This window comes from Monodelphis domestica, chromosome 2 (genome assembly GCF_027887165.1).
Source record: "Monodelphis domestica isolate mMonDom1 chromosome 2, mMonDom1.pri, whole genome shotgun sequence".
Taxonomy (NCBI): Eukaryota; Metazoa; Chordata; class Mammalia; order Didelphimorphia; family Didelphidae; genus Monodelphis; species Monodelphis domestica.
Genome location: NC_077228.1, coordinates 133073875 through 133099977, shown reverse-complemented (window position 1 = coordinate 133099977; position 26103 = coordinate 133073875).

Here is a 26103-nt window from a genome sequence, read left to right as displayed (position 1 = left end):
CAATGCAATCTGAAAATTTGTTAGGAGTTGGGGGGGGGGCAGGGGAGAAGGTGATAGTCCTTTGACAGACTTCAGAAGTTGAGGATTATCCTCTGGGTCTGTCTTATTTTTCTCTTGTTGCCAATCCACTAAAATTGGGTTAAAATTGGGTCACAGTGATGCCAAAGAGTTCTCTATCGAAGCCGATGGGGGTGGATGGGAATATGATTGGGGATGTAGACTCTAACAATCACCCTGGTGCAAATATTCATGGTATGGAAATGGGGCTTGATCAATGACACATGTAAAACCCAGAGGAATTGCTTGTTGGCTGGGGGAGGGGGGTGAAAGGGAAGAGGAGGGAAAGAACATGAATCATGTAGCCATGGAAAAATATTCTAAATCAAATACAATTTTTCAATTTAAAAGATGCTGGCTATAATGAGTGGCCACTCTGTATAATAAGACATTGCTGTTACCCTCAAAGAGCTTATGATCTAATAAATGAGATCCATACAAACTGAAGGAACAGGATTTATTTAGCTGAAAGAAAGCAAGGTTGGGGTAGAAATAGTGTTAACAGATTTTCAAGTACAAGAGAAATTTCATCATAGGAGCTATTTGGATCCTAAATGTAGTACAGTGGCTGGAGCACTGGACCGAGAGTCAGGAAGACCTGAGTTCAAATCCAATCTCAAGTACTAAGAAGCTGTGTGGTTCTGGGCAAATCATTTAACTCTATTTGCCACATCTATAATATGGAGATAATTTATAGCATCTCCCTTCTAGGATTGTTGTGAGGATGAGATATTTGTAAAGAACTTTGCTAATCTCAAAGTGATATTTTGCTATGGTTCCGTTGCATCAGTTTCCAAATCTTTATATCCATTAAGAGTTTTCTTGGCAGATATTGGAGTAGTTGGTCATCTCCTTCTCCAACTCATTTTACAGATGACAAAACGGAATCAAACAGGGTTAAGTGACTTTTCCAGGGTCAGAAAGCTAAAAAGCAAGTGTTTGAGGCCAGATTTGAACTTGGGAAGATGCGTTTTTCTGACTCCCAGTTCAGCACTCTGCCCACTGCACCACCTAGCAGCCCATATAAAATGTATATTATCATTATCATCATCATTATCTAGTCGTACACCCTAGACTTGTATATGAAGAATCCCATATCAGCCTTTTTTGAGTATTCCAAGCTTTCATTGTTTAAATATAGTGCCATTAAGGTCCAGATTAGGGACTGGTTTCCCTTCTTATCAAGCTAACAAACATCACAAAGACAAAAAGTTGTTTCACACTCAGATAACAGACTCTCCCCCACACATATGTGTCCTCATGAACAGAGATTTTTAAGAAAAGGTCAGCTAATACTTTAGAATAGCTCACTAGATCTCACAACCCTATAACGAGAGTCATTTCCCCTTCCTCCACCCACATTTTTTCAATTTAAAAAAAAATCCTTGAATGGTAAAGGGATTTGCTTAAAGACCCACTCCTAGATAATAAGGAAGCCAGGACAGGATTCAGGTTTTCTGAATCCCTGTCCATTGTTCTAGCCACTGCACCAAACTGCCTTTTTTGTGCTACCAGTTCTCTTGAAGTATATTTCCCTCTGGGTTGTTCCAATCAATATTGTCTATCTTGTATTATTCATCGTTAGCGGCTAAGTAATGGGATCTTTGTAAATTTACAAGTGCCCTATGGTGCCCTCTTTAGCTCCCTTAACTCCAACTATAATCTCTATGCAAGCAACCCCCAAATGTATATAACCAGTCCTAATAGCTCTCCTGTGCTTCAGCCCCACATCACTATCTACCTGCTGGGCATTCCCATCTATATATCCATAGTCAATGTAAATTCGGCATGCCCAAAACTGAACTTATCATCTTCTCCTCTAAACCTGACCCTCCTCCAATTTCCCTATTTTGGTTTAAGAACAAACCATCTATCCCATCATTGAAATTCCTGACCTCAGAGACATCCTTGACTCTTCTCATCTCTCTCCCTTACCTTCCAAATCTACTCAATTTGCCTAACCATCATCTCCCATCCATCCCATTATCTCCACCCGAATGGCCATGATCCTAATCTAGGTTCTCATCATGTCTTTTCTGGACTATTGCAAGTCTTCTAATTGATATTTCTGCTTGCAGTCTCTCCACTCTGCAAATCCCTCCTCCACAACATGACTATAATCTTCCTAAAACAGAGATCTGACTATTGCACTGAAAATTTGATTTTTAAAAAAATCTTCATTGGCTCCCTATTGCCTCTACAATAATATGCACACTCCTTAGGTTAACATCTAAAGACCTTCTAATCTAGTGCTGGCTTACCTTTCCAAACTGATCTCCTGTTTCTCTGCTTCATGCTCTCTATGTTACATGTTGCATGCAGCCACATCTGATCCACTCAGTTTCCTGAATTTAGCATCCTATTCCTATCCCTGTGCCTTTGACAAGCTCTCCCCCAGCACTCCTTTCTCACCTGACCTTTAGAAACAGCTGCCTTTACTGTTAAATTCAGACGCTATCTCCTTTAGGCAACATTTCCTGATTTTAGCACTCTTCATTGCTTCTAATGGCATTTTATTTACTTATTTGTGCACATATTTATATCCTCCAGTAGACTGTAAGCCCCTTAAGGGTAGATCTGTTAGTTTTTTTTGTTTGTTTTTTTATCTTTGCAACAGTGCCTGACCTCTAAGAAGCAGCTGATCAATGTTTACTGATCAGTTCATTGATAGATGCTTATTGAATTTCAGTGACCCTGTTGCCATCCTGACATCTTCCGAAGCTCATGAAAAATGGTGCCAATAGCCATACCCAAGCTAGAAGCTGGGGGAAAGAAGGGTGGGGTGTTCCTTGTAATGTGTGAGTCCCCCTACAGGCATGTTTGCTCATGTAGCCATGATGACCCTCCCTAATGTAGTCCCTTTCTCTAGAGCCTTGGTGCTGAAGGGATTCATTCATTCACAGTCGCTCAGCCACAACCCCCATGCCCCCTCCTTCACTCCCTTCCCCAATACACCCGTCTGCCTGTCTCCTTGGACCTCACAAGCCAAAAGCTTCATTGCACACATCAGAGAGCCCTCCAGTCAGGAAGTTTGTGCTGCAGCAGCTTCTATTTTGGGAACTTGGATGAAGCCCTGGAATTTTACAAGACTGAGAGGAATTGGCAACATCATGATACTTTCCTTTTGAAAGCCCCTGACTCCTCTTTCTCTCTTGGTCCCTAAGAAGCAGAGGTGATCAAAATGGAGCAGAGGGGTTGCTTTATAGTAACAGAGAAGAGAGAAGACTCTGCAGCAGACTAGCAGACCAGGGGACACAGGAGAGAAGGCACTGGAGAGAGAATTCTGGTGTGGAGAGACCAGGGGAGCCTGGAGAGGCTTCTGGTGTGGAGGGAACAAGAGAGACAGGAGAGGAGGCACTAGAGATACTTCTGGTGTGGAGAGATCAGGGGAGCCTGGAGAGGCTTCTGGTGTGGAGGGAACAAGGGAGACAGGAGAGGAGGCACTAGAGAGACTTCTGGTGTGGAGAGACCAGGGGAGACTGGAGAGACTTCTGGTGTGGAAGGACCAAGGGAGACAGGAGAGGGGGCACTAGAGAGACTTCTGGTGTGGAGAGACCAGGGGAGACTGGAGAGACTTCTGGTGTGGAAGGACTGGCCAAGACAACCCTGAGCATAGAGAAGACACCATAAAATAGGAAAGATCTAAAGAATCTTGTCCCTATAATGACCAATAGTTAAACTCTGGGCTTCTAGATCTAGAACCATCTTCTAATGTGTCAGCTATGAAATAAACAAACTTTCTATGAAGTGGAATTTGGAAAACAAAACTTCAAACAGGGAAAGGCTATTCCATAACTACCATCCCATTGGTGTGAATCCTTCCTTACAAGGAGAAACCAGAGGGAAAGCAATGGCCCAACATAAACCATTGTTACAATTTTAAAACAACTCAAAGTTTACATCCCACTGTCAGGGGACCTATAGTTTTGTCTTTGTGATGAAGGAATATATACCTTTATATATATATATATATATATATGTATATATGTATATATACATATATATATATGTACATATGCATTATTTTTCCATTTCATGGAACTAAATACAAGAGGAAATTAACCAACTGCAGCAGAAGGGACTTAGGTTAGACATTAAGCCGAATGTGTGGGTTCTTTGCACTATGGCAACTAACTTCATGGAATGCTTTGAAGAAGAGGTAGGACTTGAGCTGAGTTTTAGAGAATGAATAGAATTTGGACTGGCCATAGAAGAGGGGAAGACATGCTGGGCAAGGGTATAAAGGATGAAGGAGAAGGGAGAGAAGAAAAATTTGAGCGAGGTGAATTATGTAGATGCAAAAAAAAAAATGTGTGGAGCACCCAAAGAAGTCATATTGGCTGGGACAGAGAATTCATGTTGAGGAGCAGAGGGAAATAAAGTGAAAGCAGCAATTTGGGACTAGTTTAAGAGTGGATCAGAAAGCCCATTAACTACTCTAAGAAAAGCACACTATGGTTAGACTCTGGAAGAAGGCATTCCTCAGCCATGTCCGAGAGTAAGAGTTCAGGATGGTGTTAACATCTTTATAATCCAGGGATATCCTAAGTGACCTTATAGATGACCTCCTTGAGGACTATATGAGTGTGTAGTTTAGGTGGTTGAGAGAGCATCAGGATTTAGACTAACTGTATGGCCCTACCAAGTTGCTTAACCTTGGTGAGCCTCAGTTTCCTTTTCTATAAAACAAGAGAGTTAGACTCAACTACCTTTAAGGTCCTCTAAACTGATAGCCTTTTGAATTATTTTATTAAAGAAATATTTGCTGCTAGGAGAAGCAGCCACTTCAGTGACCCTGGAAGGTCATTCGTAGAAAAAAAAATCTAGTCTTGGTTTTCCAAGGATTGGCACCTTTTGCCAAACCTACGGCCACCAAAGATGCCAGAGATCCTAGTGGGCAGACGGGAGATAGAAGGTTCAGTTTACCAAAGAGACTCTTAGGCTAAAAGGACTCAAAGAAAGTTTAAAGATCATCTAATCAATTCACTTATTTTACAGAAGAGAAAACAGAGGCCCATAGAGAGTGTTCAAATATACAGAGTGAATAAGTGGCAGGGATGGACTTAAAAGGAAGTGTCCTAAGCATAGCTAGGCAGCACAGTAGGTAGAACACCAGGCCTGGAGTCAGAAGGAACTGGGTTCAGATTTGGCATCAGACACCTCCTAACTGGGCAAGTACGTCACTTAACCCCAATTGTATATCCCTTACTGTCTTTCTGTTTTTAAGCAATTTCTTTTTCCTTCCACTAAAGGATCAATATAGAAGAGTATTTTACATGATTGCATATGTAAAATCTTTATGAAATTGCTTACCATCTCAAGGGAGGTGAGGAGTTGGCAGGGGAAGGAAGGAGAGAATTCAAGATTCAATATTCTTTGAAAAATGTTGGAAACTGTTTTTACATGTAGTTAGAGGAAAAAATTAAATTTGAAAAATAGATTACATACTTAGTGTCACTCTAAGACAGAAGGTAAAGGATTTAAAAAAAAAAAAGAATTGAAGTCTCCTGACCAGTCAGCCCAATGTTCTTGCTACCAAAATAATCAACGAATTGATCAGTCTGGTCTCTGTCCCCCAAGTGCAAAATAACTTCTGGAAAAGTGATACTAGCAGCTGTGGGGTACCAAAAATGTCCTCCCAGGGAAGAGCATGATTGAACTAAGTTTTGAAGGAAGCTAGAGATTCTAAAAGGCTGGGTGGGGAACGGAGAACATTCCAGATATCAGAGACAGCAAATGCAGAGTTACAGAAATAGGAGAGGAAATGTAATATGTGAAAACCAACAAGGAATCCATTTGATCTGAAGTAGAATGTGAAAGGGAGCTATGTTTCAAACAAATAAGGAATGCTTATTTCTTCGCCATAATAAGTATATATCAGTAATATTTTCTGATATAAAAAAGGTTTCGTAATGATTAAAAATGGTAAAATCCATGTTCATATTCTAATCATCTCCTAGGTCATTTTCTAGTTTGGGAGTCCTTCTGTATTCTTTATGTGGATGTGTCGGTGTGAAGATGGAGACTTCCTCCAGAGCACTGAAGCCACAGCGGCCCGATATTCCTCCATGTGTCTCTTCTTCAAAGGTCTTGGGGGGCCTGGCTTCAGTGAAGGCCAAAGGCTAGAAAGCCTGGCTAGCAGCCCACTGTTTCTTAGAAGAAGGGGTTCCTTTAACCTCACCTACTCAGATACACTTACATTCTTGTTCTCTCTACCTCCTTTTCCACAGTAGGAATTTCCAGATCAGTAGGAAAAACATCTCATCTGAGAGTACTTCTGTTCTCAAATGGCCTTGGGGGAAAAAAACAGCAGCCAACATATCCAAAGAGAGTGACTTCCCAGCCCTCTGCCAACCTGGGGCCTGAGCAAGGAGACAAGAAGCTCTGCTTCATATCTCCCCAACACCATATGCACCAGCACGTCCTTTGGTGGAGGGTCATTGGTATTGACCGTAAATTCTTTGATAAGCCAAGTAAGCTCTTTCCCCATCATCCTACTGCCTACAGATCAAAACAAATGAATTCTAATCCAGTCTTTCAGAGGCCAGACACATGTGCTCTTCTTCCCTATATGGAAGTAGCCAATGGGCTTTTTGGCCCACTCCCAACCTAACCCCCCAACTACTGCTTCCATTTTATTCTGAATACTCCCTACAAGAGCTCTTTAGGATGCCCAACGCATCCCTAGCTTGTTCACACCTCATCTCCATCAAGTTACTCTTCTCTAACCTTTCTACCCTTGTTTGAAATGCCTTCCCCTCTCCCACTGCCAATCCAAATTCTAATCATTCTTCAAAGTTCAATTCAAGTCCCACCTCCTCTTCAAAGCATTCCTGGAATACTCCAGTCAATGGTTCTCTTTCCACTCCAGTCTCCTAGTATTTCCTGCCTAGATATACCATTCATTTGGCATTTAGAACCCACTGCCTTGCATGTTGTTTGGATTTTCATTGTGTTTATGTCCCGTCTCTCCAGTGAGATTATAGGTTCCTTGAGGACAGGGACCAAGTTTCATATTTCTTCATATCTATCCCTTTCCCCTCACACACTAAAAACATAGACCTTGTGTTTTATAGCCCCCATAGTGCCTTGCACTTTGCTAATATTCAATAAATAGTTGTTGGTTGATTGATTCTTCCAGGATTCTCCCAAGAAATCTCCCAGGAAATATAGATGCTGTCAGAGTTTCAGATGCTGATTTAGAGTTAGGAAGCAGTGAGGTGGCTCAGTGGATGGAGAGCCAACCCTAGACACTTAATCTCCACTGCCTGGTCCTTACCACTCTTCTGCCTTGGATCCAATAAACAGTTTTGGTTTTAAGATGGAAGGTAAACGTTTTGCTGCTGTTGTTTTTCTTGTTTAAGAAGGAATCTTAGAAACACAATCATTGATCTCCCATTCTTATTTTATAAATCTGAGGCCCAGACAAGTAAAGTAACCTACCCAAGGTCATACTCATAGAAAATGGCAGAACAAGGATTGAAGTTCATTTTTTTCTGACTACAAGTTCAACCCTCTTTCATGTACACAATTTGAGTCTATATTGAAGCATTTGGGTAAAAATCAGACTATTTGTGAACTGGCAAATAAGATCTACTGGAGTTCATCATAGCTCCTAGCTCCTTGTAAATTGTGTTGTAAAGGCAGGGAGGCGGAAAATGTGCATTTATTAAGCACCCACTATATTCCTGGTTCTGTGATAAACACCTCAAATGTTATCTTCCTTGATCCTTATCTGCCAGGGAGATGCTATTATCCCCATTTTTCAGTTGAGGAAACTGAGGCAAAGGTTAAATGACTTGAGCAACTCTAAGGGTCTCACAGCTAATTAGTGTCTGGGGCCAGATTTGTGTTTAGGTGTTCCTGTTTCCAAGCCCAGGACTCTCTATCCATTCCTATTTAGTTAGCTAGAAACAAAGTACTTGGAGCCAGTAAAAGGCCAGTATTTTAATTCCACCTCTGTATGATCATTAGCCTCTCTGGGCCTCAGTTCCCCCATCTGTAAGATAGAAATGATAATACCTGTAGTACTTACCTCAAAGGGTTATTTTGAGGAGCCAATGAGATACCACAGCCCCAAGAGCAGCTTTGGGTGTTATATAAATGTGAGTTAATGACTGTTAGTTAGAGTAAACCATAATAGTGATAAAGGAAAGTTAACTAAAGGAAATGCACACTTTTATTGAGCTAAAAACAGCAAGTTCAAAAATAATTAAATTCATTGTTTCCCTTCTATTTGAACTGCATGAAAATGGTTTAAGGTTTTCTTAATTGTTTTAAACTCACCAGTGTTGACTTAATAAGATGGTGTGTTTTACAGCATCAGTGTAATGAAGTGGCTAATTTTATGACCAAATTTCAAAAAAAGACAGATCTGGCTAATGTTAATTCTTATGAAAAACAAACAGAGGGCAGACTCATTGACTGGCCTTTGAGTGATGTGCCCCCCTCCCTCAGTTCACTGTGACAGTAAGTACTGACGTTTGATGGTGCTAATTTAGTGGTGATAATATTGAAATTTTCTATTCGTTTTTCTCAGATTTAACCCTAGATGGTCCATGTTGATATGACCCAGAGTTTTCACAACACTGTATGCATGTATATCTGTTTAAGTTTTTAAAGTTACTGGACTTGTGAAAATTCTACTGTGGATACACAATTTCTCTCTCTTCTCACTTTTAGCAGTCACTCCATCCTGTCTCGCCATCTCTACTCATCCTCGGTCAACTTCCTCCCCATTCCACACCTTCCCATCTCTGCCTCATGACTCCCTTACATCCTAGTCAATGAGACCCCAAAAGAGAGACCAAGTTAAATCCATACCCATAAATCCATTTTGTTTTCCCAAAAGCCAATTTGAGCTGGTTCCAGCACACCCTTGGAAATAAGGGACCACGTATGGTTTGCCACGTCACCCAAGACACCAAGTCCTTCAGAGGTGAACGTAAGTTACTCCAGAAGTAACCACTTCCAAGACTCAACAATCCATGGGGTGTGTGCAAAGCAGAGTGGTTCAGAAGCCTTCTGCATTACCCCCACCACCATCATTTCTCTTAAAAATAGCCTCTAAGGTTCCTTCAAGCTCCTAGACTTTGATACTATAAACCCTGCAATGGAGAAGGGATGTGCGAGTATCCTTTTGTTCCCTGCCATGAGAGCTAATTAGAGTGACATATTAATGACTCACTTAGCAATAATGAAACAGTCATTTATCCTAATCAAGAGAACACTAATTACCCAGGAAAGTGCTGGAGGACCTGAGATATCACAGTCATAGTCACAGGCACATAGACCCACGGATTCTTTTCAACAAGTTCCAAGTGTCTCAGGCTGAGAATGGGGAGCCCTCATCAAATCAAAGAGTGTGAGAAAAGAGGGTCTTCCTGAATTCTTGAGAATCCAAGTGACTACAGATAAAAAAATAGGAGCTATCTCTAATCATCTCGACAGTGAATTCTACCAGGTCAGAGACTCTAATCTGGAAAAACAAAAGCAAAGCATATTCCCAGGGAGGATGAATCAGACCGTAGAAATATTGTATAAACTTGGTACAGAGAAAGCAAGACAGGGAGAACATGGTCCCAAAGATGCGAGACAAGACAAGAAAGCACTTCCCAAATGGGTATACCAGAAAGAACACTGGACTTGGAGTCAGGAAGATCTGTGTTCTTTTAAAAAAAATTCTTGGGGGATATGCAGCAGGCTTACAATAATAATAGTGCTTACTTCACAAAGTTCATAGGCTCAGAGACCTGGAGCTAGAAAGGACTGGAGTCATTGCAAGTGTAATAGGAATCTGTCATATGTATAGACCCCATATGCTTATTTTTTCCATATGGAAGACTCTAGAGAGCAATGGGTTTTGTATATACCCCCATCTCCCCCCAGACACTGATACTGTCCTAGTGAAGATCCTTATCACCTCACAACTGAACTATTGCAATAGTCTTCTGTTTGGACTCCTCTCAAGACCCCAGTCCATCCTCCATTCAGCTATCAACGTAATCTCTATAAGTTACAAGTCTGACCAAGTCTCCCCTCACTCCATTCATTAAACTTCAGTAGCTCATTATCATTTCCAAGTCCAAATATAAAGTCTTCTGCATGTTTTTAAACCCTTCATAACTTGTACCCTTCCTATATTTCATTCTTCCTTTTTTTTAACTCTTACCTTCTATCTTGAATCAATGTTCTGTGTTGTTTCCAAGGTAGAAGAGCCATAAGGACTTGGCAGTGGGGGGTTAAGTGACTCACCCAGGGTCACAAAGCTAGAAAGTATCTAAGGCCAGATTTGAACCCAGGAACTCCTGTCTCTGGGCTTGGTTCTTAATTCCCTGAGCCATTTATCTGCCCCTCCAGTCTTATTCCTTATTCTCTTCCACATACTCTGAAAAATGGTGACACTGAAATCCTTATTGTTCTCAAGCATGATTCTCTATCTCCTGACTCCAGGCATTTTCACTGGCTGTTCCTCAAACCTGGAATTTTTCCCTCCTCAACTTTACTTCTTGAGTTCTCTGGTTTGCATTCAAGTCCCATATAAAATCCCATCTTCTTTTCTCAATCCTGTTCAATGAACAAACAATGTTCATCAGAGTTCATTACTAGAAAGCCAGAGGGACATGGGGCTGGGCTGCTCCCCTCATCCTCTCCACATACACCTGAGGATATCACCTGCCCCTCTTAAAGGTTCACCTCACTGCTATAGGGAGATGTACCAAAACCAGCCCTAAGAGTAGGGCCAGAGCATCCTTGTTACACAAATGAGATAAGATTTTAAAACATGACACAATTAGGGTTTCTAGCCACCTTCTATTAAAAAATGATTTATAAACATAAGCTATTATTATTCCTTTTCCCCTCTCTTTTCAGCATAGAAGCCAATTTTAACATAATTTTATTTTTCTCAAAATCTAAAACAATTTTTAAAGTTCAATTTTTTAAAAATTTAGTTCTGAATTCTGTTCCTCCCTCCCTTTGCCCCTTCCTGATCCAGAAAGCAAATTACTATAGGTTATACATGTACAATCATGCAAAGCACATTTCCAAATATTATGGAAGAAGATGCATATCAAAAACCCATACAGAAAATAAAGTGAAAAATAATATACTTTGATCTGCCTTCAGACTTTATCCCTTTTGTCTCTGGAGGTGGACAGCATTTTTTATCTTGTCTCCTTCAGAGTTGTCTTGAATCATTGTATTGCTGAGAACAGCTAAATCCTTCAAGGTTGGTCACTGTACAATATTGCTGTTACTTTGTATGATGTTCGTTCTCTCGGTTCTGCTTAGTTCACTCTACATCAGTTCATTTAAGTCTTGGCAGGTTTTTCTGAAATCATTCTATACAGGCCACTTTGGAAAGGAAAAAGTCCTCAAAGAAAAAACTCTTCATAACTCAGTCCTGGGTCCATATCAGAGAAACCATCCTCAAAATGAAAGGTGCTGCTAAAAAAGAGCTACCACGAGGGATGATGCTTGAAATATTTGAGGCAAATGTTATGCCAGAAATACTCTGCTACCACTATTAATGGTACAAGAGACCAGTCAGAGCATTGTTTCAGGATCCTCTGAGAACCTGCATGTTCAGAATCATGGCTAAAATCCCTGACCTGCACTTAGGTCAAAGCTATTGGCTAGCTCTCTCACATCAGTCCTGGAGTGTTCAGATACATGGTCCCAGCGCCATTGTGGTCAGGAAAATGAGGAGGGTGCTTGCCAAAAAATCTGGATCTTAATCCCAGATCTACTTTAGTTCCATGTGTGATCTTTGGCAGGGTCCAGTTTTTCCATGTCTACAAATATGCCTCAGTTTCCCCATTTATCCCAAAGTAGCACAGCATAGAAAAAATGAAATGTTGAGCTCGGGGACCTGAGTGTAATTTTTACTCAAGACACTTATTTGTGGGGAAGCTAAGTGGCCCAGTGGATAGAGCTCCAGACCTGGAGTCAGGGACATATAAATTCAAATCTGGCCTCAGCTCCTACCAAGCTGTGTGACCTTGGGCAAATCACTTAATCCAGTTTGTCTAGCCTTTGCCCTTCTGTCTTAGAGTTGTTAATAGGACAGAAAGTAAGGTTAAAAAAAAAAAAAGACATTTACTTGCTGTGTGATTATTTGAGCCAGGGGGATTACTTGAGAGGGAATTAAATTCATCATCTCTTTAGACCTCCCAGTTGTTTTGGCCACAGTATAGACACAGCCCGATGGAGCCCACAGCTAATCCCACGTCCCTCTGAGGCTCAGCTTTTGACCATGAGGAAAAATAGCAAATATCCTGGATGAACTGGAGACTCAAAGCCCTTGACTGAACACCTCACATCCCAGTGTACCAGCCCCTCCTTCGCCACACTTAATAACTAGTTTATAAATTAAGAACGGGGAACACATGAGCTTTTGTAAGTAAAGCAAGACAGCAAAGCTCTAAAATGTTTACCCTGCAGCCTTGGCCAGGGAAGCAAACTGTGTGCAGAACTGGTCGCGCATGCATTGAAACTGTGATGGCCCAGAAATAGGCGAGGGCATCACGCAGGAAAACAAACCTGGTGCCTACCACAAGTGCACAGAAGAGAGAGAGGAGGCCTGAAAGAGGGCTTTATGGGGTCTCAGAGCATTCTGTTTTCTGGATTTTTTAAATATCGGGTTATAAAAATCGCCTCCATGTGTAATGCTTCAACAGGAGAAATATTTCACTTATGTTTTAATGGAAGTAAAATATTAGAGCCTCCCAGCGCCTTCGGTGGGCTCTGTGGTATCTTAAATTGCATCCCTGCCATCCTGTGGATTCTGGGGAGATGCTCTGAGCTCTGAGATAAGGCACACTCATTGGGAAGTGGGAAGGTGTGGGGAGAGGGAAACATGGAGGAAGGGATAGGGCTTGAGGTTGAGGAACAGGAAGAAAAGTAGAAAATCATAGATTATTAGCAGGAAGGAGGCAGCTAGACCTTTGTTGGATTTGGCAATGATTCCGTGGCCATTGGTCCTTCCCAGGCCTTTAAAAACAGAACTGTTAGCCCTTTAGTGGAAGGAAAAGGACAAACGAGTAGAACTGCATGCAAATAACTGAGAAGGGAGATATGCCTACTGAAGAAGGGTTGGCACGAGGGACCAACTGTACCCAAGCAGTGAACAGACCCTGTCTTCTAGCCAACTCCTAGTTTCCATCATACACATAGAGACACGTATATACCGCTGCTGAGGCCCAGACACCATTTTTTTTAAAATGACGCCTTCTGGGGATTCAAGGTAAAAAAATGAGGTACCATTTCTTTCTTCCCACTTGCAGCTCCATGATCCAATCTCCTTAATTTCCATAATGCAAATAAAAAGTTGCATGTCTGAATTTTCAGTGCTATATTGGATGTCAGAAAGAAAGAGAAGGGAAGGGAAAGGAAGAGAAGGGAAGGGAAGGGAAGGAATGGGATGGGAAGGGAAAGGAAGGAATGGGAAGGGAAGGGAAGGGAAGGGAAGGGAAGGGAAGGGAAGGGAAGGGAAGGGAAGGGAAGGGAAGGGAAGGGAAGGGAAGGGAAGGGAAGGGAAGGGAAGGGAAGGAATTGGACAGGAAGGGAAGGGAAGGGAAGGAATGGGAAGAGAAGGAATGGGAAGGGAAGGGAAGGGAAGGGAAGGGAAGGGAAGGGAAGGGAAGGGAAGGGAAGGGAAGGGAAGGGAAGGGAAGGGAAGGGAAGGGAAGGGAAGGGAAGGGAAGGGAAGGGAAGGGAAGGGAAGGGAAGGGGAAGGGAAGGGAAGGGGAATGGAGAAAGGAAGGGAAGTAGGAAGGGGGAAGGGAAGGGGGAAGGGGGAAGGGAAGAAGGAAAGGGAAGGGAAAGGAAGAAAGATTTTCTCCAAAGGTCATGAAAGCTGCTGAAGCAGGCACTATGGGAGCACTTAGAGTTTGCTCAGATATTAAAGATGTCACCTACTCTATCCCGGATTGTCCTGACTTTTGACTCACTGCTGGACTTGGGTGACTGGAAGAGGTAGTGAGGCCACCAACTTTGTGTGACTCAGCACAAGCCAAGACATCACCTGTGATGCCATTGGTCCTCTTTAAAAACAAAGGGTAAATAACAAAAAGCAATCCCAGGTCGGACTAAAAAAATAACAACAATGCAACCAATATATTCTTGTTGAAATAATGAAAAACACGCTTCTTGTTGTTGTTCAGTCATCCAGTTGGGTCTAACTCTCTGATATCCACAGGGGCATACTATGCATAGGATTTTCCTAGCAAAGATTATTTGAATAGTTTGACATTTCTTTCCCAATGGTTTAAAACAAATAGAGGTTAAGTGACTTGCCTAGAAGCATACAGTCAGCAAGTATCTGAAGCAAGATTTGAACTTATTTCTTCCTGACTCATACAAATATATGATTTAGTATTAATTTCTTATATTTATTTAATTTAAATTTCTATTTAATTCTAATTTCTGTTCTTTCCTTCTGTCTTAGAAGAGGGGTGACAAAGAGGTGAAAGTGTGAAAGCCCACCATAGTACCAAAATGTGGTACGGGATATCAATACTAATTGATTTACTGAAAAAAAATAACCTTATTGACTAAATGAATAAGTAAAGTATGGATTTGATCCCTAGATGAAAACACTGACTCTGTTACACAATAAAGAAACAGCCTCCCACCACATTCTCCCAAAGTCCTTGGCACAAAGGCACAGTTTGTAAGGCTAACTGAGCTGCCCAAATGAGCTTGAAGACCCTCAAGGGATGCACAGTGAAGGTGACCAGATGTCCTATTTCATAAAATGATCTTAAATTCCAATTTCCTGTGTCTCTCAACAGCAAGAATTCCAAAAATATCTTAGTGGTGCCTTTTGTTTTTTACCAGGTCCTGCTCATTTCTTTCTTCCCTCCCTTTTTCTCTCTGCATGTCCCTCCCCCTTGTCAGTGAGTGAGGATTTTTTGCTAAATGACATGTGTGATATCTGTTATATCTCAGAGCCTCACTATCACCGTTCACTTTAGATGAAAATGCCGCAGAGGTTACCTGTGGTAACAGAGGTGCCCGGTTACCTGGGTACTGAATAAGTCTCCTCATTCAATTCAATTCACAAAGCACTGATTGAATATCCATTCTGATCTCCCTAGTTTTCTACTGCATTACTTTGTGGAGCAGTTACGTAGCACAGTAGATAGAGCACCAGGCCTGGAGTCAGGAGATCCTGGGTTTAAATCTGGCCTCAGACACTTCTTAGCTGTGAGACCCTGGGCAAGTCACTTAAGGCCAATTGCCTAGCTCTTGCTGCTCCTCTGACTTAAAACTGATACTAAGGGGGCAGATGAGTTGCTCAATGGCCGAAGAACCAGAACTAGAGATGGGAGATCCTGGTTTCAAATCTGGCCTCAGATACTTCTTAGATATTTCACCCGCCATTGCCCAGCCCTTACCATTCTTCTGCCTTGGAACTGGCACTTGGTATCAATTCTAAGACAGAAGGCAAGGGTTTTTTAAAAAAAAGAAAAGGAATGGTATAAGGGACATGGATGCTGTGTGAGAAATGGGGGACAAATATCAATGGATAATAATCCACAATCTTTCTCTAAACTGGAGACCTTATACACAACCTTGTTAATTAACCCAATGTCCTAATTAACTCTTAATTAACTAACAAACATTCCATTACACTTCTAAACCCCTTCTTTTCCCCCTTACCCCCCAGCCCCAACTACTAGGGCCCATCCTCCCCTCACTATCAAATGAAACATTTGTCAAGTGCTTTACACAGAACCTGGCACAGAGTAGGTACTTAATAAATGTTTGTTCCTCTATCTTCCCCAAACGTCTTTATGTTTATCCTGTAGGTATTCTCTCTCTCCTTGTCTAAATACCTGCTATCTCCCTGCTGGACTGTCATCTTTTGAGGTCAGTGATTATTATCTTTTTTGTGTTTGTCCCCCCCCCCCCCCCGTGCCTAACACACAGTAGGTGCCTAATAAATGCTTTATGACTTGAATAATTCATTGACAGAGGACTACCTATTCCCATCAAACACCACAACAAAAACAGAGCGCATCTCTTTTTCAGAAGTGCCCATGCGAGCCTGCTCCAGGGCTGGTCCCTGGCATGAGCATCTCTCTCAGCAGCCTAGACATTTTCTTTCCCAAGCTTTCAGGGGAAGATGCCTCAGGAATCGCAGGAGAAAGGCACTGAAAGCAGGCTGGCACATACTTTAGATGCAGCAGACTCGCTTGGGCATCCAGGACATAAAAGAACATCCATCCAGGCCTACAGCCAAGCTATACAAAAGGGGCAACTGAAGAGGAGTCAAGGAAATGGCCCCCAAACATAGGAGGTGTGACCAAGGGATTCCAGGGTACTCTTGCCAGCAGGAGGAAGAGATCCTAATTGCCCTCTGATAAAATTCTGGTATTGGAAGAAAAGAGTGACAGCCCCTTCATCAACAGACACCCCCATTCACTATAGTCCCACAACCCTGCTCCCAATCACCAAGTACGAGCTGCAAGTGTGTGTTCTCCCTAGCACCCAAAACAACACACACACACACACACACAATTAGTACTTGCCAGATGCCTAGTAACATACTTCTTCCTCAGGAAACACTGGGGTATGGTGGGAAAAGCCTTGGATGAGGAAGTGGGATCCAAGGTCACTTCTCTGCAGCTCAGTCTCCTGAGCTGTAAAATGGGAATAAAATGCTTGCTTTACCCATCTAATAGGGTTATTGTAAGGAATAGGGCCTTTGTAAACCTTTGAGTACCATGTAATTATGAGCTGTTATTACTAAAATGTTTTGGAAAGCACAAAACATTACAGAAAAGCAAGCTATCATCACCATCAACCTCTTCATCATTATTTAGGGTAAAATGCCCAGGAATGAGTTAGTGAATGGCATGGTTTGGTGTCTTATGGACTAGATCCAAACAATAGTAGGACAACTCTATGAGCCATTCCCTATAGCAGTTAGAATTCCCTGTGAGCACTTGAAATTAGACAGAGATTCCTCAAGTAAATGGAAAATGATGAAAAGAGAACTAAATAGAAAGAAGCCCAGGTTCTAGTGCCTTTTTAATGGGACTTTCTCTGTCTCTGTCTCTGTCTCTGTCTCTGTCTCTCCCTCTCCCTCTGTCTCTGTCTCTGTCTCTTCTCCCTCTCCCAGTTCCTTCTCCCTCTCCCTCTCTCTCTCTCTCTCTCTCTCTCTCTCTCTCTCTCTCTCTCTCTCTCTCTCTCTCTCTCTCTCTCTCTCTCTCTCTCCTCTCTCTGTCTCTGTCTCTCTTTTCTCTTCTCCCTCTCCCTCTCTGATTTTCTGTCTCTTTCTCCTCTCTGTCTCTCTTTGTCTCTGTCTGCTGTCTATTTGTCTGTCTCCCTCTCCCTGTCCTTCTCCCTCTCCAGTTTCTTCTCCCTCTCCCTCTCTGTCTGTCTGCCTGTTTCTCTCTCTTTCCCTCCCTCCCTCCCCCCCCCCCTCTCTCTCTGTGTGGGGGGGGGGGCTCTATCTCTCTTCCTCTGCATGTCATATATACGTCTCTCTCTCTCTGTCTCTCTCTTGTTCTTTCTGTCTCTCTCTCTCTTTCTTTGCCTCTCTCTGTCTCTTTAGTGTCTGTCTTTCTGTCACTGTCTCTTTCTTGGTTTCTCTGGCTGTCTACACACACACACACACACACACACACACACACACACACACACACACACACCATTGGCACTTCACAAACCCTCCTCCCAGAGGCTATGAGTTCAGTGCCAGTTCCTACTGGCACTGTGTTGGGTATATGGGGGTGGGGAGCATTTTGGGTGGGGCAATCTGGACTCTCTTCAGCAAGTCTCAGGATCCAAGGATCACAGAGTAAGAGCCAGAAAGGCCTTGTAGCTCATCTAATTCAATCCCCTCTTTTTACAGAGGAGGGAATCACAGTCCAAAGAAGGTAAGTGGCCCATGCTAGCTGCACAGGTAGTGAGTGCCAAGAGTGCATATCTGAATCCAGGTTCTCTGATTCCAAACGTAGCTTTCTTTCCCTCTACGACGGCTGCCTCCTTTACATTTGGGGGCTCCAACAATCTCTTGAAGCATTTCCCCTGGTCACAGAGGCCTCTTGAGGTTTTCCGTGCCGCTGAGGACACGGAAAGTCACTATGTCTGTTAGAAACATTACCTTTCAAGGCCATTTCCGCCAGGGCAGGATCACGGCAGGCTTTCGTGGTGTTCCAAATCTGTGCACAGATGCAGGCATGATACCTGCCTTCAAGGCAAAATTAACTCTGTGACCTTCTCGTGATCGATCAGTTGACAGCTAAACAGCTTTAGAGAGATTCAGGTCCAAGCCAGCAGAGCAGAACTGTGGCAAACTATGGCCCTGGGGCAGGGTTGCTGCACCTTCTGCCTTGACTCACAGGAGTGACATGTCTCTACTCATCACTAGGAAGAACAAGGAGCAAGTGAGGGAGGAATCTCAGGCTTTCTTGTACTCCCACCTCCCCACCCCCTTCTCCACTAATGAAATGTTGATTTATTTCTCTCTTTATCCTGGGAAGGAGGAAAACTATCCCAGTCTTTCTGAAAAGAAATCCCTGAAAATGGATTGGAAGACAGTGGGATGCAATGGGAAGAAGAACATTAAATGTGGGCTAAAAGATGCTAATTCAAGTTCTCTCTCAGCCATTACCACTCATTCTTCCTTTGTTTTTGAAGAAGACCAATGACATCATGGGGCAATGTCTTGACTTGTGAGTGAATTGGACTTAAAAGAGAGGCAAAGTTGCATGAAGTCATCAACTTTATTCTCTCTTTTAGCATCAGCATAGTCCAGTAGCAAGAAAAAAACTAGGATGACAGAAAGTTAGACTTGGAATGCAGTGGATGACTTTGGAGTCTTCCGTGTCTAACTCTCATAGACCCATGGTGGCAAACCTATGGAACACATGCCAGAGAGGGCACTCAGAGCCCTCTCTGTGGACACATGTGCCATCACCCCAGCACAGAGTTCACCAGAGTGGTGAACTAGAACTAGAATGCCAGAGGGTCATGGGGCCAGGCAGCTCCCCTCTCCCTCCCCTGAGGATATTTCTTACATCATTGACCCTCTAAAAGATTCACCATCACTGTCATAGGATATAAATTCCTGGAAGGCAGGGATTGCTCCAACATTAGCCCAATGCATGGCACATAGGAAGCACTTCATAAATGCTTTTTGGTGGGTTGTTTTTTTGTTGTTGTTGTTGGTTTAATTAAATTGGCTTAGACTTGGTGTGAGCAGACAAAATTTTTTACTCTCCTTGGATAAGGCATAAATAAAAACCAAAATTTTATAGATATTGAAGGTTTAATTATTAGCATACCAGCTTTTAAAGAATACTTTAAGATTTGCCCAGAACTTTTTACCTTGATTTTTTTACTTTTTTAAAAATAATTTTACTTTTTTACTTTTATAATTTTTTTTCATTTTTTTCTTTTTACTTTTATAATTGTTTCATTTAATCTTTACAACAATCTTGTAAGGTAAGTACTATAGTTATTGCCATTTTATAGATGAGGTAACTGAGGAAGGCAGGGTTAAGTGATTTGTTCAGGGTGATACAGCTAGTAAGTATCTCAGACAGGATTTGAAGTTATCTTCTAACTCCAGGTATAATTCCACCTAACTATTCTAGAAAGCTTTATGAATATTACCTTTTTTTTGAGCCATATAGTAACCTAGTATAGTATGTATAACAATTCCCATTTAACAGATGAAGAAACTGAGGTTCAGAGAGGTAAAATGAATGGACCATGGACACACAGCTATAAACGGTCTGAAATAATATTGGGATCCATATCTAAATCCAAAGCTCTTTCCATCATACTCCATTGCCTCTTATTATATGGTTCTCCCTTGATGGATATGTCTCCATCAGTTAGGGAAGCTAGCTGGTATGATAATGCACAGAGTGACTCTTCTTCCTGAGTTCAAAACTGGCCTCAGACATTTACTAGCTATGTAATCCTGAACAGGTCACCTAACCCTATTTGCCTCAGTGCCCTTATCTATGAAATGGGATAGAGAAGGAAGTGGCAACTCACTTCAATGTCTTTGCCAAGAAAAACCCAAATAGAGTCACAAAGAGTCCAACACGATTGAAATGACTGAACAATTCCACCACTATCCTAAAAGTCCTGAGTAAATCCTTTTCATGCAAAGCATTGATTTGGCTCAGCCCTTCATCTGATCTTCTCTCCCAGAGCACATATGATATTTTCCCCTGGAAAGTGGCACATTCTTGGTGTTCCATAAATGTTTCATGATTCCAAGATTATACCAACAGGCACTTGTCTGGCCACTTGGAAAATGCCCCTAATCCAAAGGAGCCAAGGCATGTTCCCTCTCTCCTCTCCCCCCAACCAAAAGAAAAAAGACTGAAAAGTATAATCTTGGGGATAGTGATGAAGAGATTCATGGAACCACTGAGTCTTTCTTGCTGTAGCTAGAGAAAGAATGGCAACAAAGGGCATTTTAACAAATCATCATCCTTATTCCTTTAGGCTGCATCCATATTAAGACAATTATCAACTGAGATCATTCGTGAGAAAAGGCTTTGAAAATAACAATGTTCTAAATAAATATAAGGCTTATCACCTTATCATCATCATCATCATCATCATCATATTTTATTCCATTAGAAATGAAAACAGAGATTTACATGGTGTCTGCATCAGCAAAATGTTCCCATGTGGAAATGTGCTAATTACTAGCATTCTCACATGGGATCTGATGACAGTTTCCATATTGTTGAGCCAAGCTCAAATAAAGTTATTATTGGAATCAACTTTCAGACCAAAAATGGATTCCTAATGTGGTCTCCATAAAGCCTAATTGTTAAAAGGGAGATTTACAGTGCACCAAGAAGGAGTGCAAAGCAAAGAGAGCACCCCATATAGTCTCCATTGCAACCACTTAGCCCTGCCTTTGTAGTCTGAAAGAAGCCATAGACGGTGCATAAACTAATGAGTGTGGCTCTGTTCCAATAAAATTTTATTTATGAATACTGAAATTTGAATTTAATAAAATTTTCCCATGACAAAATATTCTTTTGATTTTTTTACAAAAATATTTGGGGTGATAGCTAGGTGGCTCAGTGGATAGAGAACCAGGCCTAGAGATAGGAGATCCTGGGTTCAAATCTGGATTCAAATCAGATACTTCCTGGCTGTGTGACTCTGGGCAAGTCACTTCACCCCCAATGGCTAGCCCTTACTTCTTGTTCTTCTGCCTTGGAACCTATACACAGTATTGATTCTAAGACAGAAGGTAAGGGTTTTAAGGGAAAAAATGTAAAATAACATCATTAGCTCATAGGCTGTACAAAAATCAGGCAGCAAACCAAATTTGACCCAGAGACCAAGTCAATCACTGCTCTAGCCAGTCAGGATCTTTTGGGATAGTGATTCCATCTCCCAGTGTGTTCATTATCCCTCCCAACTTGTGTCATTTGCAAATTTGATAATATCTATGCCTTTATCCAAGTCTTTGATTAAAAAAAGAAGTTAGAAAGCCAACCACACTTCTCTGGAGCTTTCCACTGGAGACCTCCTACTAAGTTGACATTTGATTCTTAATGAATCCTCTCTGAATCATTAAACCCATTTTGAATCCCTCTAGTCCATATCTCTCTATCTTTTCTAAAAGAATACTATAAAATACTTCATCTAAAGCATTGCCTTGCTAGTTAAGTAATCTTATCAAAAAAGGAAATCAGTTTAGAAATCTTAGCTGACTTGTCCTTGATGAAATCATTGCTTCATTTTCTAAACGTAGACAAACTATCTCTTTAATGATCCATTTGAGAATTTTCCCAAGAACCAAAATCAAGCTCCCTGGACTACAGATTATAGACTCTGTTCTCTTCCCTTTTTTGAAAATAGGCCATTAGTCCTTCTCTATCCCTCTGGTATGTCTCCCATTTTCCATGACTTTTCAAAGAGCAGTGACAGAGGGTTCAAGAATCCTATCTGCCCATTTCAATACCAGAGGGTGTAGCTCATATAGATGCTCTCCCTCTCTTTCCTTAAATATCTTGGGCATCAGGTCCCTTGTTAGTCATCTACCCTCTGTGCCTGGCACATAGTAGGTGCTTAATAAATGTCGATTGATTGGTTCATTGATATCCAAGGGAGAATGGGATGAACCTTAAAGCAGTTTATACATAGTTTGTACCAGTTTTACTTTCAAACATACCATAGCTGAGAGATACATGAGTCCTCATATTTGCTGTGTTTTTTAGATTTAACTTTACTTATTTGTTTGTTTTTTACATTAAAATACCCAAGTAACTCCCTTCCTTCTTACCCTCCCCATAAAAGAAGATATCATTTGACAAAAAGTTATACTATATATATAACTATGTATTATTTTATTTATTTTCTTATTTCTTATTTGCATATTTCTATTTATCAGTCCTTTCTCTGGAGGTGGATACACACAAGACATTCTTCGAACAATATTTATTTGCTGCATATGATACTTTATTGCTGTGCTGGATCAAGCAATCACATCGGATTTTGCTCTGTAGTTTGCTTTATTCTTTCCTTTAAAAAAAAAAACAACTTACCTAATGTCTTAGAATCAATACTAGGTATTGGTTCCAAGGCAGAAGAGTGGCAAAGGCTAGGGAATTGGGGGTCAAATTACCTGCCAAGGTACACACAGCTAGGAAGGATCTGAGGTCAGATTTGAATCCAAGACTTCTCAACTCAAGGTCTGGATCTTTATGGGCAAGGCTCTTAATCCCAATTGCCCAGTCCTTACTGCTTTTCTGCTTTAGAACTAATACATAGTATTTTTTTTTCTAATACATAGTATGGATCCCAAGACAGAAGGTGAAGGTTTAAAAGATAAAGACTGGAGTAATTTGCCATTTCCTTTCTCAGTGTATAAAGACAGAGGTTAAGTAACTTGCCCAGGGTCACACAGCTAGCAAGTTTTTTAATCCAGATTTGAACTCAGGTCTTCTTGACTCCAGGCCTACCACTCTGCACTGAATCATCTACCTGGCATTAAACACCACTATGCCATTCTAAAAATAAGCTCAATGGCTTCCACTTGGGGATTATATCAGCCCAATACAGAGTTTAGGCACACTAGTTCCCAATTACATGTATATAGACACCTGAGGCCATGTATTTCATTATTATTATTATTGATTCATTCATTAATAATAATAACAAAAATAGCTCATAATTATGCAGCTCCTTAAAGTTGATAAAATACTTTACATGCATCATCTTTTTATTTTACTACCGGCTTACAGACAACAGAAGGACTAAATATTATAATGGCCATTCTTCCAAGTTCCATCATCTCTAAGACTACATCTGAAGATGCCAGACCCCAAAGAGGGGGTCCTTAGTCTTGGGCAACTTGCTCATTCTTCTTTATTGGCAATGACAAAATGACAAAAAATGAGGGAGAGAGTACTAAGAGCCACATCTCACACTTTTGCCTCTGACCCTACTGCCAAAACCGTTCGCTTCCCAAACGTGTTATTCTTTTTTTAAAGTCCATGCCTTCAAGAGAAAGTAGCAGCAAAAATAACACTTCTGCCCACAAAATAACCACCTAGTTCTCACCTAGAACTTCATAGTATCCAGCTCTGATTCCTGGGTTCATTCTGGCAGTGACCTCAGAAATTTCAAAGGTGGATAGTGTCTTCTGATTTGACAAGTGTCAGGATAAATCATACCCTCGTTATTCATCCTTAGAATAAAACAGAACTTCTTTGTTCATGTAAAGTTGACAAGAGGTAGTGGGACATCATAGATAGAAAGCTGGCATCAGAGCAAAGAAAGCCTGGATTCAGGTCCTGTCTTTGCCCCTCTCTAGGTAACTCTCTAGTTGCAGAGAAGATGGCCATCTGCATTGGTGAAGGGAGTTCCATTACCCAGGAATTACCAACTCTCAGTGGCTCAGGTTAGAGTCTTTGGGAGCTCAGTCTCTGATGAGGTCAAATTTACCTTTCTGTTAGTTGTTAAAAACAAAAGCAGACTGTCGCCACCAAGAATTGCTTTACCAATTTTTTATTAACCTCTCAAACTCTAAAAACATTCACATATGAATACATGGCTGCCTTGTAGTCTTGGCCATTTCTCCATACTCAAATATGTTCTCTCACTTTTATATCCAGTCTTTTTGGATATAATTGTTTTTCTGTTTTAAAATACACAGATTTTTTATCAATTTTTCATACACAAAAATTATTTTTCTTCCCCTTTCCACAAACTGTTCACACATGAAATTTTCAGCCATTACCATACATGAAATAAAACAAACAAAAAATAGTCCATAATGATCTTTAGTCTTGGGCAACATGCTCATTCTTCTTTACTGACAATTGAAAAAAGACCAAAAAAAATGAGGTAGAGAGTGTTGTGTGATGTCATAAGCACTAACTTAGTTACTATCTTTGTCTAGCTAACATCCTATTTGATGAAATGAATTGTATCAAGTCTGATATTATCACTATGAATGAAACCAGTAGACAAAAAATAATGGAAGCTGAGTAGTAAAAAGGCTCAAAAGTGATCCTTGGAGAAACAAATTAAATTGTTGAGTGTTGATTTTAGCCTGTGACCACACTAGAAGCAATTTTTATACAATATATTTAAACAAATTATTGACATTGAAAATGGGAAATGGATAAAAGCACAGACATTGATATAGGCAACTCCTATATATCAAGAAAGCTTAAGCGCTGTAAATCAGTCACCACCATAAGATCAAAAGAATCCAGAAACTGCCCTGTCAGCAAACACTTGATCTTCTTGCCAAGAGAAGAGATGTGGCAGCCAAAGGCTATGTTAGTTTATAATAAATTCATTTATAAAATCCTATGGAGGATGATGGGTAAAGATTATAAACAGTATTGCCACATAAAATAACTAGAAGCAGTAAAGGAGAAAATAAGTTTGCCAAAAGTTTAGTAAGAAATATAATTAATCAAAATCAAGCTACAGTCATGTGAAGATAAAACTGGAAAAGTGAACTTAAGTGGGGGGAAAGGTATGGGGGTAATATATTAAAATATTTATAACAAATTCTTTTCTCCATTTATTATAGTGGAGCCAACACATTTGGACCATACATCCCAGTCCTTATTATGGTGCATGAAGCGATATAAATGACATTAAATGAAACAAAAGATTGGAAAAACATCATAACTAGCCCAAGTAAGCACAGAAGAATATTGGTCTAAAAGTGGGACAGTTTTGTTTTGTTTTTTGAACCCTTACCTTCTATCTTAGAATTAATACTAAGTATTGGTTCCAAGGCAGAAAAAGTGGTAAGGGCTAGGCAATGGGGGTTAAGTAACGTGCCCAGGGTCACACAGCTGGGAAGTATCTGAGGCCAGATTTGTTCCCAGGACCTCCAGACTCTAAACCGAACTCTTGATTCACTGAGCTGCCCAGCTGCTCCCAGTAAAATGGTTTTGAGGACACTGAAGGACTGATTCTTAAAGAAAAGTATTTGAAAATGCTAAAGGTACCAAATGTTTGGGGAAGGTGGGAATCTGTTTTTATTGTTACATCTCCTCAAAAAAAAAAGTAACTAAGAGAATATTAATAACTACTGAACTATATGCCTACTTTCCTAGGTCTTCAACATTTTTATATTTATAATTTGCACACACAAAGTCATTCCTGATGAAGTTTTGAGAAGGGAAATGTTTTAAGCTGTATTCTACAGCAGATCACATATTTGTAGACTCACAAATGATTGAAAGGTGTAGTGAATGCAAGGTCACACTGTGGTTAATGTTTGTTGACTATAAAAAAGGATTAGGTAAAGCAAAACCCTACCATAAAAACTCTCTTCCAAAAAGGTGTATCCCATGCATAAATATGTTAAAACTCTAAAAGGTTCCTTGAAAGATGCAACTACAAAAGAAACTTTGCTGTGTTCAGATTATTAATATTAAAAAAGCAAAATTGAGGTAGATAGAAGCTCTCTAAAAGAATCAGTGGGATAGAAGATAACAATGAAAGAAGTATTCCTCATAGATGGTGAAATGCCCATGTTACTATTTTCATACTAATTATCTTGAGTCTCAGAAC